The sequence below is a fragment of the Phyllostomus hastatus genome, unplaced genomic scaffold (genome assembly GCF_019186645.2).
Source record: "Phyllostomus hastatus isolate PE091 unplaced genomic scaffold, TTU_PhHast_1.1 phas_contig_210, whole genome shotgun sequence".
Classification (NCBI taxonomy): Eukaryota; Metazoa; Chordata; class Mammalia; order Chiroptera; family Phyllostomidae; genus Phyllostomus; species Phyllostomus hastatus.
Genome location: NW_025333737.1, coordinates 14,065,338 through 14,078,923, shown reverse-complemented (window position 1 = coordinate 14,078,923; position 13,586 = coordinate 14,065,338). Strand labels below are relative to the sequence as shown.

General features: G+C 45.0%; 1 protein-coding gene across 6 annotated transcripts in view; it reads right to left on the bottom strand.

Annotated features, from left to right (window-relative positions):
- Window positions 1–13,586, bottom strand: part of TEX2 (testis expressed 2) — a 94,785-nt gene that overhangs the window by 73,923 nt on the left and 7,276 nt on the right. The window contains exon 2 of one of the 6 annotated variants that reach the window (XM_045836057.1): window positions 9,232–9,333. The exons of 4 other annotated variants lie outside the window; for them this stretch is intronic. The gene's annotated coding sequence lies outside the window, so the exon portion shown is untranslated. Of the gene's footprint in view, window positions 1–3,027; window positions 3,116–9,231; window positions 9,334–13,586 lie in introns of all 6 variants that reach the window. One more of the 6 variants, XM_045836060.1, reaches the window with a different exon arrangement.

The window sequence follows — 13,586 nt, the reverse complement described above, 5'->3', positions numbered from 1 at the left end:
ATTTTAAAGACTGGGCAAGCATACTGTCAGTGAGCTGGTTCAGCGGCCCTATTCAAAACCAATAGGGAGAGCAGGGAGAGGCTCCGGTCTGCTTTGATGCACAGCCAAGAGGCCAACAGCAACTTCATCTCTCCTCCTGTTCTTGCCACAGGAAAACTGACTGTACGAAAAAAAGGGCGTGGAACCAAAGAAGGCTGATCACTCAAAAGGTCACCAACACCAAAGTCCCGACTCCTCAAAAAGTCATTCAAATTAATCAGTCTCTGCAAAGGAGCACCACTGAAGTCCACGGCCCCAAAGATGATTACTGGTCCCCAAAATCTTGTGTAATAAATATAATGTCAGGACTCAGTTCAAATCTCTCCCTCCCAGAAAACCTCTCATAACCACCTCTTCCTAAAAGAACAGCCTCTCCATCCCCTAGTTCTCTTTATTTTTCAGAACAATATTACACCTAATATTGTGTTATATGGCTACTTACTTGCTGCCTGTCACCCCATATGATATATGCTTTGTATGGGCAGAAACTTCATTTATTCACTGCTGTGTCCTCAATGTTCTACAGAGTAGATACTTAAATATTTTTTGGTTGAATGAATGAATGAATGAAAGAACACTGCACATACTGGAAATATTGGGAACACTTTGTAAAGTATATGATTGTCTAACCACTATACCATATACCAGAAACATACAAAATAATATTGAATGCAAACTATAATTGAAAAATAAAATGACGACTTCCGGCCAAGATGGAGGAATAGGTGGTGACACTGTACCTCCACGCACAACCAAGATAGGGACAACAACAACTTAGGAACAGAATAACATCCAGAAATGACAGAAAATTGATCTGAATGGAAGCCGGACAACCAAGAAGTTGAATTAGACCCGTGCATCCAGACTGGTAGGAGGGGCGGAGATGAGCAGCCAGGCGTGGGTTGCAGTGCGGAGAGCAGAGAGCGGTGGGACCAGGCGCGTAAGGCATCTGGGGGTGCATAAGGCATCCGGGGCACGCAAGACCGCAGCGGGTGGACCCTGAGGACACAAGCGGCAGCTGGCAGACCCCAGCCCAAGGGTGGCAACCGGCAGACCCAGTGAGGTGGCAATTGCAAAGCAAGGTGTGCACAACTCAGGATCACAGCGCTGGGAAATAGAGCCTCAGGACACTGGTTGAGGAAACCTGTGGGAGTTGAGGCCCACGGAGAGACACCCAGCCTCACAGGGAAGGTCCTTGGAGGGTCCCATGGCATGCACAAACCCACCCACATGGGAATTGACACCAGAGGGGCCCAGTTTGCTTGGGGGAAGCAGTAGAGGGGACTGAGGTCCCTTGGAGAATGGAGCAACCGCCATTGTTCCCTCTCGACCCCACCCCCACATACAACATCACAACCTAGCAACTGGGCTGACCCGCCCTGTTGAACACCTAAGGCTCCGCCCCTTACTGTAACAGGTGCAACCAGACCAAAAAAAGAAAAGAAAAAAAAAAAGAGAGAGATGGCTCAAACAGAAGAACAAATCAAAGCCCCAGAACCCATCCTTTTGAGCGACCAATAGATAGCTAACCTATCAGATGCACAGTTCAAAATACTGGTGATCAGGATGCTCACAGAATTGGTTGATTTTGGTCACAAATTACATGAACAAATGCAGACTACCATAAGAGAAATGAAGGAAAATGCACAGGGAACCAATAGTGATGGGAAGGAAACTGGGACTCAAAACAATAGAGTGGACCAGAAGGAAGAAATAAACAACCAAACGAGAAAGAACGGAGAAATAAGAATTCAAAAAAATGAAGAGAAGCTTAGGAACCTCCAGGACATCTTTAAACGTTCCAACATCCGAATTATAGGGGCATCAGAAGGAGAAGAGGAAGAGTCAGAAATTGAAAACTTACTTGAACAAATAATAAAGGAGAACTTCCCCATTCTGGCAAAGGAAATAGACTTCCAGGAGGTCCAGGAAGCTCAGAGAGTCCCAAAGAAGTTGGACCCAAGAAGGAACACACCAAGGCACATCATAATTACATTAGCCAAGGTAAAAATGAAGGAGAGAATCCTAGAAGAAGCAAGAGATAAGGAGACAGTAACCTACAAAGGAGTTCCCATCAGACTGTCAGTTGATTTCTCAAAAGAGACCTTACAGGCAAGAAGGGGCTGGAAAGAAGTATTCCGAGTCATGAAAGGCAAGGACCTACATTCAAGATTGCTCTATCCAGCAAAGCTTTCATTTAGAATGGAAGGGCAGATAAAGTGCTTCTCAGATAAGGTCAAGTTAAAAGAGTTCATCATCAATAAGCCCTTATTTTATGAAATGTTAGAGGGACTTATCTAAGAAAAGAAGATAAAAAAAAACAAGTATAGTAAAATGACAGCAAATTCACAATTATTAACAACCACATCTAAAATAAAACCAAAAGAAACTAAGCAAACAACTAGGACAGGAACAGAACCACAGAAAGGGAGATCACATGGAGGGTTAGCAACAGGGGAGTGGAAGGGGGAGAGAGGGAGAAAAGGTACAGAGAATAAGTAGCATAGATGGTAGGTAGAAAATAGACAGGAGGAGGGCAAGAATAGTGTGGAAAATGTAGAAGCTAAAGAACTTATGACATATGGACATGAACTAAAGGGGGGGAATGTGGGTGGGAGAGGGTGTACAGGGTGGAGGGGAGTGAAGGGGGGAAATGGGACAACTGTAATTGCATAATCAATAAAATTTATTTTAAAAAAAGAAAAGAAAAAGAAAATGTAAAAAAAAAACCAATGCTGCACACAATACCTAAGTAACCTGCTTGTTTTTTTTTCCAGAAAATTCTATCTAGTACAAAAGATAAACATATCATTTACAGTTGCATATATTTTTAGAAATTGCCCATCTTAGATCAATAATATAACATATAACACTATTGCTACTATTACGACTATAAAGTGAGCTCTAACTTAAACTCAAAGCAACTGTATTTAATAGTACTCTTCCAGGAACATAAGCCTCCCTGAGTACTGTGGTCATGGTACCTACCTGTCCTGGTCACAGAACCACTCTGAACATTGTTGTTTCTGCTGGGCAAATGCGTTTCTTTTAGGAAAATGAAATTCCAATCCAGCTGCTGTATCAAAGAAAAGAATCCTTAGAGAAAAGGGCAGGGGGCAGGGACTCCTGGGTAGTGGTGCCTTCTTAGATCTTGACAGCACTGAGATATAAATAAAAGCTCCTTTGCAAGTCATCATCTAGCAGAGGTTCTGAAGTGGAAATCAAAGAACTGTTGCCACCAGCAGGACTCCAGGCTCTGGACCTGTGGCTCCGTCCTGTCTGTGCATCATACTCCTGGTTTCTCCCCAAGGCCAGCCCTCCTGGAGAGTGCGGCAGAGGATGTGAAAGCAGGACAGACATGCAACATACACGGTTTTCACAAGGTATTTCTTAAAAACATACATTCTCAAGTGGGAGAATTTGGAAATCATGTTATGCACAATAAAGCATGCAATGCCTCCTTTATAACTAGCAATTTCATCTAACAAATGAATTTCAGGCTCTAAAACCCCACTAGGTCAAAGACTATGTATCAATCTTTTTACTCTGGAGGAGAAAAAGCATATAAATAACCAGGGAAGTAAATGCAGAGTTGGTATTGCTTTTTCAAATACACATAATAGAACTGCCCTCAGACCAGAAAAAAAAAATAAAAAAACACCCTTCACCACGAAGTGCTTGACATACCAGGCCCCAGCTCCTGAGGGAGCGGGGAGTTGCAGATTCTGGATGCACTACTCTCACACTGTATAACTCTCTCAAAATAAGGCCTGGGCCTGACTGGCGTGGCTCACAGTTGGTTGGGTGTCATCCTACATAGCAAAAGGTCACCAGTTCGACTGCCAGTCAGGGCACATGCCTTGGTTGTGGGTTTGGTCCCAGGTTGGGGCGGGCACAAGAGGCAACCAATCAATGTTTCCCTCTCCCATCGATGTGTCTTTCCTTCTCTCTCTTTCCTTCCCCACCCCCTAAAATAAATAAATAAAACCTTAAAAAAAAAAAATAAGGCCTGGCTGCATGTTCCAGACCTGCTACATCTTAACGTGGGACAGCCCACAAGATCTGTTCCCAAACAAGCACCTCAAACCTCCAGTGAAAAACAGTATCTGCAAAAGCGGCAACTCCTTTCTAACATTCTCCTTAAAATCTTCCATCTTACTGTTTTAAATGAAGGATTCACCTCTGGCTGATGTGGCTCAGTGGACTGAGTGCTGGCCTGTGAACCAAAGAGTCACTGGTTCAATTCCCAGTCAGGGCACACGCCTGGGTTGCAGGCTGGGTCTCCAGTAGGCGGCACATGAGAGGCCACATTGATGTACCTCTCCTTCTTTCTCCCTCCCTTCCCCTCTCTAAAAGTAAATAAATAAAACCTTTAAAAATATATAAAAATAAATGAAGGATTCTTAACTACATGAATGCAAAATTTGATCTGCATGTACACATTTAGTTTTCTGAGGAGAGAATTCATGGAGCTCAAAAAGGTATAGTCCGAAAAGAAGTTAAAATACCACCCTGTAAGGGCTGTAGGGCTTTATTCTTTGGGTTATTTCAGGAAACCCAAGTTCCTCAGCCACCCCTGGTGAGCAAGGTTTCAATCACACTGGCAAGTGTTTAGGACCAAACACTTTTACCCAGGACAAACAATGGGAAGCCAGCATTTGTTGTGGGTGCGGATTGCTCACATATACGGGGTGCCCAGCGACAGCCCTCTGGACCCCATGGCTGCACATGAAGCCCCTGAAATCAAGATGGCAAGTCAGCAAGGTCTGCGCTTCAGATGTGGGTTCTCGAATCTGCTTTGGACTCATGCATACCAGCATTTCCATAACAAGGCTTTGACACTTCATAATGTTACTATTTTTTCTCAGATACACATTATTTTATCCAGCTTCCTAAGAAAAATCACAATTAATGTTGTGTCTCCACTGTTTCAGTACATCACTCAAAATGCAGGGCACATCCCCACAGAAACGTTCCTCCCAGGCAGTTTTTCCCTTTGACGAAGCATTTCTGCATCAAAATGGAACCCTTCAGCCACCACGCCCACTGTTCTGTGGCTCCCTCAGCAAACTGTGTCCTTGATATTTAAATGTTTTTCAAGACACTGTAAGTACATTTCCACTCCCATTTTTCAAAATTTATTTTTTTTGTTTTGACAAACTCTTGCTCTCTATGAATTTTTTATAATATGAAAATTTACATAAAATACAAATTTAAATATCCTACCGTTCCACCCACCCCGGCCTGTTGTAATCACATATCCTTCGTTGCTACAAGCCCTGGAAGAGGGGAGGGACCTTGTTACTCTGAAAATCTCACTTTCATTTCCAATCTACCCAGTTAACCAATATTCTTTCACAACTACGGCAATTTTTTATCTTTCTTCAAAAATATGGTCCTGAGTACAAAAAAGAAGATGAAAATGACTGTTTTCTGCTTGTCCCCTGAGTAACAGTCCTCCTCTACCATTTCTTCCACACCAAAAGGTCCCATTGTATTTGGAAAAGAATCAGTTTTAGAAAAAGGTACCTTCATGCTATTATTTCCAGAATGATTAGATGTACAGAACAAGAAATTACCTTCTGCTGAGAAAATTGCAAAATAATTTCTAACTCTATTTGCTATAATTTGACAATTCTATCTTAAGAGTCTAAGAAATGTACCATTGCGAGATGTCTCAAAGCCATTATCCTAATTGAAATCTACTTAAATGGAATAGTTAGTTCCTTTTCAAGTCACATGAAAGTACATACAGACCAGACATCCTTCCTGTTAAACCAGGGGATGGTATGCCTATAAAGTAAATGTCACCAAAGCAGTAAAGATTTTAGCCTCAAAATTCCTTAACTGTCCATCATGGTATATGTATGTGCTGATCCAGAGACCTTCAAATGCTCACTCATACTCACTCACACACACACACACCCTGAAGTGTTAAACAACGCCCCTTTAAAAAAAATCAAACTCAGGAAAAGCAGACACATTCTACTCTTCTGGTTTTCACTCCCAAGTCTTTGTTCTCCACATAGTTTTGTTTTCTTTTAAATATAGAAGAAAAAGACTTTCACAGAAAAGAAAGTAAAATGGATAATCCAAAACAATTAACTTGGGAGTGCTCTGCGTTTCTCAGCAGCCCCCCATTGGAACGGGCAGTGCTGGAGGGATGTAAACAGACTGGAGTGGGAAGGGAGCCCACAGGCACAACGCAGAGCAGGGGGAAGTGGAGGCTGAAGCCCTGGCAGAAATAATCTACCCTCGGAGAACTGACAGCCAAGGTCTTAACTCCCTCTGTATTTAAAACCCACAGGGCTGGCTCTTCATTAATTTTAGATGAATTTCACAGTAGGTTTTTTTGTAATTACCAACAGCTTGCCTTACTAGCTCATGAGGTGGCTCCATCAATTAAGAGATCTGGTTTCCTAAGCAGAGGCCTCCCGGATCATGTGCCCACCTTTGCATGAAGGTATGTGCTGTCGAGGGGCTAAGGGCCAATGAATCCTCCAAAACCCTTTCAGGGCCAGACCCCTGACCCTCAGAGCCCTGGAGGAGAAATTCAGAAAGGGTACGAAGCTTACACTATGAAGGCAGAAGATGATAATTTTTTATTGTAATTTAAATTTCTGCTAACAGGGTTCTGTTGCAATAACATACATTTGTTGCCAGTGTTATCTTCCATATTGGCCTGCCCCTGGAAGAGTAAACTTTCTGAAAGCAGTAACTTCTGTCTTTTCTGCCTCTGGCAAAACTGGAATAAGGCATAGAAAACAGAATCATACTTTCATGAGCAGAGCTCACCATCATGGGACACACGTGAGGTTCACGAGAAAAGGAAGGGGCCAGGGACCGCCATCTAGCAATGGCCAGATATGTGCTCCTGCCCATTGGAGGCTGCACAACTTCTGGACCAGAAGGGGTGAGCTGAGTCCACCCCCCATCCAAGGCATTCCAGGGAGGGGCAGGATCTACATCCAGAGTCACAGGGTTGGAAGGACCAGCCCCTGGGTCCTCTGTCTACCTCATGGCCCCCTTTCTCGCTGCAGACAAGAATCACTAGACCTAACAGAAAAGCCAACGACAGGGGAAAAATTAACTTAGATTGCATTAAGGGAGAGAAAAGGAAAAGAGGAGAAAAAGGGGGAAGGTAGTATAAAAGAGATAAAACCAAGGAAAATGATAAGAGAGACCCTGTGAGAACTCGGGCAGGGGACGGGCAATCAAGGCATTGATCAAAAGGAACTGACAAAGGAAACCAAGGAGAAAAATATCCTGGCACAGGTACCCAGCTTGGAGGCCCAATTTATCCAGTGCTCTCCCACAAAGGAAATGGTAAGGACCTCGGCAGGGAGAAGGTCCAGCAGTGAGGAAAGAGAACCCAGGAACCCAGGGATAGTCTGGTGTGAGGGGAGAAGCAGCCGGGCTGGGTGCATGGACTCCCACAGCCAGGAACCCGCAGTCTGTGCTCTCGGTTCTTCCTTCCCTACCGCACACTGCTCCCTCCCTGCTCAAAAGCTGGCTTTAGACCTTTTTAGAAGGGAGGCACAAGAGACTTTGGAGCTGGAGTTCTTCCTTGACCTTTCTCTTCCAAGGGCTTTTTGAAAACCTGATGAATCCAAGACCCCACAGTCACCACCAAACGCACATATACACATTCCCAAGAGATGGCACATTCAATGTGAGAGAAGACCCAGTTTTCCCTCCCCCCCCCACCAAGATCAGAAACCCTGATTTCAAGAACTCATTACATAATTTTGAGTAAGACGGGTAGAGTTTTGATCTATACTTTTGGCTGGTCTTTTGGGAGTCTGGGCAGGACAGGAGAGTGGGGTGAAGTCCTGTTCTGGGAAGATGATGGTCTTCTAGTACCTCCCAAAGCTTCACTGCTGATGGCATTTTTGCTTCCAGTGCCAAGATCTTAACAGGAAAATAGCCATTTGCTTTCTAGATGCTCCACAATAAAATTCCAACACATACTTAAGTGCTTACTTAAGTTAAAAAAGAAAAGAAAAACTGGCACAATGACTTATACAGTATTAATCTGGGAAAAGATAACCTAATTAACCATTTATAATTAATAATTTATCATGCATAGTGCTATTCAAATAGTACTTGTTTTAAGATTCTTCAAAGACCTCCCTTAACAGGAACGGCAAAGAGGGTAAGGGCTTCATTTAAGAGATTCACAGAAGACTGACTTCCACTGCCAGAGTCTGGACCTGCCCAGCGCCATCCCCAGGCACGGTCACTGTCTTCTGAGCACCGTCATCTGCTGAGTGCTCCAGGGGTCAGTGGGTAACCAACCCATATTAACTCAATGCGGGGCGACCTACTTGATCAACCCTTTCTCAAGCCTCAAAGAATTTGGCTTGAAATCATCACAGTGGTTGGATGTGGCTTCTGAAGCCAGTTTCTGAGCTTCCTGTTTGTCCAGCAGGGCCACTGAGCGGCAGCGATGCATGGCCTCCAATGACAGGCAGGATCGGGAACCGACAGGGCTGAACCACGCACCTGCCCCTGCTTTACTGCTGCAAAACCTCTTGTTCCCACTTTAAATCTCAATTTCGGCACCTGTATCAATAAACTCCTAAAATAGAAAAGCGTGGCAAAAAATCCCCCAAAACACCTTTTTTTTCCTTAGCTTGCTACAAAGTACCCATCTCACTCAGTATTAGCCAATCAACAGCTCCCACCTGCTCTGTGTTAACTCAGCAGTGTTGGGTAAGAGGCTCAGGTGGGTACCCACTGTAGCACCGCAGAGGGGACCCCAGGGGGCGCAGGAGAGCGCTTCTGGGAGGGAAACTGAAATGAATGGGTTAGTCCTGACAGATAACAAACATGAAAGGGCTAAAATTCTCATTGAGCCACTCTAGAGCTAGGTTTTAGAAGTAGTTAAACCTGCAATTTCTGGAAGACTTCCTCTAAGCTGTGGGTCAACAAAATGTATTTTGAACAAGCTTTATGTTTTAGTTTTCAAGACAAACATTCTGGCATTATAAATTCATATCATTGGAAGGACCCCAACTGCCCCCCAAAATTCTAGGCCCTGTATTTGCTGCAATCTGCTGCCAAAGCAACTCTATCCCGTAATTCAGAAACTCAAGATGTATATTCTCCCTCTGTAAGATTTTCATACCACAGACCAGACCGTATGAAATAAAACTGACTTCGGGCTATATTAAGCCTCTGCCAACACACCTCTCGATCACAGTCAAGCCTCGAGAAAAAGCCGGGCGGGTCGAATGAGTTCAGTCTCAGCTCAGAGCATGATCAATAGTCATTTCTGTCGGCAGTTTCAGCCTTAAAAAAAAAAAAAGAATGATCCTGCTTTACTATTAACCTACCCCCATCAGGATCAAATACCACTCATCATACATCCCCACAGACATTAGCCTACCCAGGGAAATTAAAACAAAAGCAACCCATTTCTCAGGGGCTTTCTAGCACTGACTGATTTTCCACTCCGCTCTTGCTCAGGGAAAGCAGCTCAACCTTCCCTGATGAAAGCTCCTGTCAGACTTCCCAGCACAGGTACCGGATGGGAAGCCAAGGAGGGCCCACATCGAATTAGCCTGTAGGCACTGCTATAGGCTACTCTTCAAGAGGTCACTTCTAACAGGCACCTGGATTTGAGGACAGCAAGATGGTTCCTCTTGCAGCTCCCGTGAGCAGCAGGTCCATTATTTTATGGAAGGAAACGACGACATAAGGTGGGAGATGCTCAGCCCAGTGACTGGTGGCAAGAGCGGGCACAGTTGGGGGGGGGGGGGCGCCAGCTTGCTTGGGCCCGCACTCGGTTTCTGGGCTGCAGTCCCTGCCTCCCTTGCCCTCTGACGCCTCTGCCCCGTCCTCCCTGTCAGCCAGCTTTTCCTTATTTGTCATCCTTAGGTCCAAGCAGCTCTACTCCCGACACACGCATTTCCCTCAGAGGTAAAATTTTCAGCAAGTTAGGGTTAGAATTTCCCACATCATCCACTTTAAGTAAAATTGCCCTCAAACATCTGAATAGTCTACTATACCTGCCAGGGATCCTGTGCTAAAATATGTCTATGAGAAAAATCATCGCCCCTTCAGGATGGCAGGCGGAGCCCTACAATGACACAGCCTGTCCCCGCTCTTTCCATCATGACCAAAGGCTTCCCACCAGCCTTCCATGATCAGGGCGCACAGAGCGACTCTCTCCTAGGGTCTTCTTTTGGAGCCAGGTATACCCATAGTGCTCTGCTCTATGCCCATCCAACCCGCCGCCAGATCATATGCACCTGGCTGTGCTGTCAAGGTGTCCAGTGCATGGAGGCATTCAGCTGCTCACCCTCAGGCATGATGAGTTTACAGATACCTGACCCCCTCCCCTCAGCGGTGTTCTCAACCAGCTTTGGTGATCATTTCTGACAGTCCCCGGCACCACTGAAGCCACAGTCTCTGTAATAGCTGGTTCGGTAATTTTCCTGTATCTCTTTCTCTTTTGTACCCTTAATATTCAGCACAAAGCCTTCTTAACCAGAAAACACATCACTCTGGTCTTCAGGAACTAGCTCCTCTTCAGTTATCAAAGACCCTGGTCTAGGGAGCCAGTCCCTTCCTTCCAAAACAAAACAAGAGAAACATTACCTAGAAAACCAGCTAGTGACATTCCACATCCATTTTCTCTCCCAGAATCACAATCACAAAAGTTTTAGAAGAAAGTGAACCACCACCTCTGCCCCAAGTCCTTCCATTTCCTGCTCAGAACTTCAAAGTTCCCCATGAAGGTCCAGGTGTCTCCTATGAGTGCCCCCCCCATGACAAGTGGATCTCAAGAGCACTGGCAGGCTCTTCCCCTCAGCTAGAAGTTGGCCTCGGGAAGAGGGCAAGTCTCCCCAGCTGCAGGATCAGGTACAAACACAGCTGCCTCAGTTCTCGGACAGCAGAAAGTCTCCTCCCCACCAAGGTGCAATCAGAATTCCTTCCTACCGCTGCCTGGGGGCCTCTTGAGGGCCATTAACAAACACCTGCCCAACACCCCACAGGGGCGGAGTACTCTGGTTTGCTAATAGCACTGTGGACAGTGGGGAAGGGGGACCAGAGCGATACAAATAGGAATGGCGGAATCCCTCCCTTCTAGAAAGGGAAGAAGACTACTACATCCTTGACTGGGGGCTGCAGAGGTAAGGCTCCAATCTTGAGATCTCAAACTGGAGCCCCATGCTCCTGAAGACACATTCAGTGACAGAACGATGCCTTCGGGCTGGGACAGGAAGCCTGTCCAGACAAGAGGGCCACCCTTGTAACTTGGCGGGCGAAAGCCTTTCAAGTCTGGGTCAAGGGCCCAGAACATGCTTCCACTGTAAGGCAGCTGTACCCCCACTGGACAGCTCACAGCTCCAATGATAAAACCTCATGGACTCTTTCTTTCCCCCTTACTTCCCTTCCTGAGTTATTCTACTCTGAAAATTACTCAATCCCTCTAATAAACCCAATTTTTAAATTGCATTTCTCAAGTTTTCCCTTGTTTTCTACTGTGCTTACATCCACTTATTCATTCATCACCTAACAAGCATTTAAGAAGCTTGTGCAATGGGTCAGATACTGTGCTAGGTACTTGGTATGTAATGGTGAGCAAAATCAACAAGGTCCCTGCCCTCGTGGAGAAAGGGGAAAAACAGATGTCTACTAACAAACAGGGAATAAAAAATGGTGAGAAGAGCTATAAAGGACCAGAGAAACAGGCAGTGAGTTGAGGGGGTAGAGCCAGTTCCCGAAGAAGGAGCGGGTGGTTCACTTCCTGCAAGGCCAGCTCCCTTCCAGCTGGGGACAGAAAGATGCCGGGAAGGTAATGAATCAGGAGGAGTGAGGCATGGGCCGAGGCAGAAGTAGGAGGCAGGAGTGGATGGATCACACAGCTTTTCAGAACAGGTTCAGAATGTGGCACTTAACCCAGGAGCAACAAGAAGCCTTCATAGGGCTTTGAGCAAGGACATTATGATTGTATTGGAATTTTTAAATGACTCTGACTGAGGCGGGGTTAAGAGATTAGAAAAGAGTGGAAATGGCTGTAGAGAGAGCAGAGGGGGGCGGCGGCTGCTGCTCTCCTCCCAGCAAAAAGATGGTCGTTTGGACTGCAGTGGTGGCGGTGAACCTGGAAAGAAAGAGACCACTGGAGAGATGTTTAAAGATAAAAATCAACACTCACTAAGGCCTACCGGCCAGCTTGCATTTCCAGTGAAGAGAAATGTCAATTTCCTTGCAGAAAACACTGGCAGTGCATAATCCACAGCTCACGGTAGTAAATTTCCCTTGGCACGTATTTGTCAGAATTTCTAGATAAATTCAAAGCTGTTCTTATTTGCTCTTAAATCTATTCCTAAAAACCATCATCCATTTTTGAAACATATTTATCAAGAGTCTACGATATGCTGGGGATAAAGAAATGACCAAGGCCCCTGGCATGTCTCCTCTGAGCCTCCAAATCCTCCTGGCAGTGAGCACAGCTCCCAAGGCTGGGCCATCCTACCTCCTGAAACCTTCACACCAGCCACTTAAGAGAGGCCTCTCTCCCTCTTGGAGACGATCCACAACGCAACAAGTAACACAAGCACTCTGCACTCGGGAGATTCACTCTTCATTTCATAACATCCTCAGCCCCAGGAGACATGGCGTGCAATCTAACGTCTCCAGGTCACTGAACCACCACAGCCTTGCTCTTACCGGAAGATTATGAACCCCGACAGGCAGTTCTTCCCTCTATGTAATCAAACTCCTTGTCTCTAAAATGTACTCAGCCCAAGAACTACATTCGAACTGTGCTCTTTCATTTGTTGCCGAAATTAGCTTGTGCTGGATTCCATGTTATCATGGAAACTGATGGGTTTTATAAACCCTGGAGCTACACTGTCCAATGTGGCCACATGTGGCTAGTTTAATGAAAATTAATGAAAATCAGAACTTCAGTTTCTCAGTTGCACTAGCCAGGTTTCAAATGTTTGACAGTCACCTGTGGCCAGTGGCTATCAGACTGACAGCACAGATACGGCACACGTCCACCATTACGGAAAGGTCTGTTGGGCAGAGTTCCACCAAGTGGTCGCCACAGGGTTCTAGCACAGTTGATCTGAATTTCCACTTAAAAAATACCCAAAAGTTATAAAGACACTTGCAACATATTAACTGTGTCCCTTTGATTTTACAAGTGAATGCTATAATTTGAACTTAATATATACCACTAATACCATTTTTTAGTCAGTTTCATAGTTTGGGCTTTGTGTCAATTTAATTTGCTAGAAATGTTTGAAAATAACCTTATGATTCCTTGTGGGGAAGAAAGGGACCATGATTTTACAAGTCATTGTTGGACAGAAACTATCTTACTTTTTATACATGTGTCCTATACACTGCCCAACATAGTCAGTGTTTAGTAAACACACAGATTAACTGAAAGCGCTCTAATTCTTTATGCCAGCTTTCCATTAGCAAGTCTATAAGGGGCTTGCAAGAAATGTTCATTTCAGATTCTGAATTTCAATTACCACCAATCCTGTAATTTGCAGCATGCAGAAATGTTTTTTCCTCTGGAA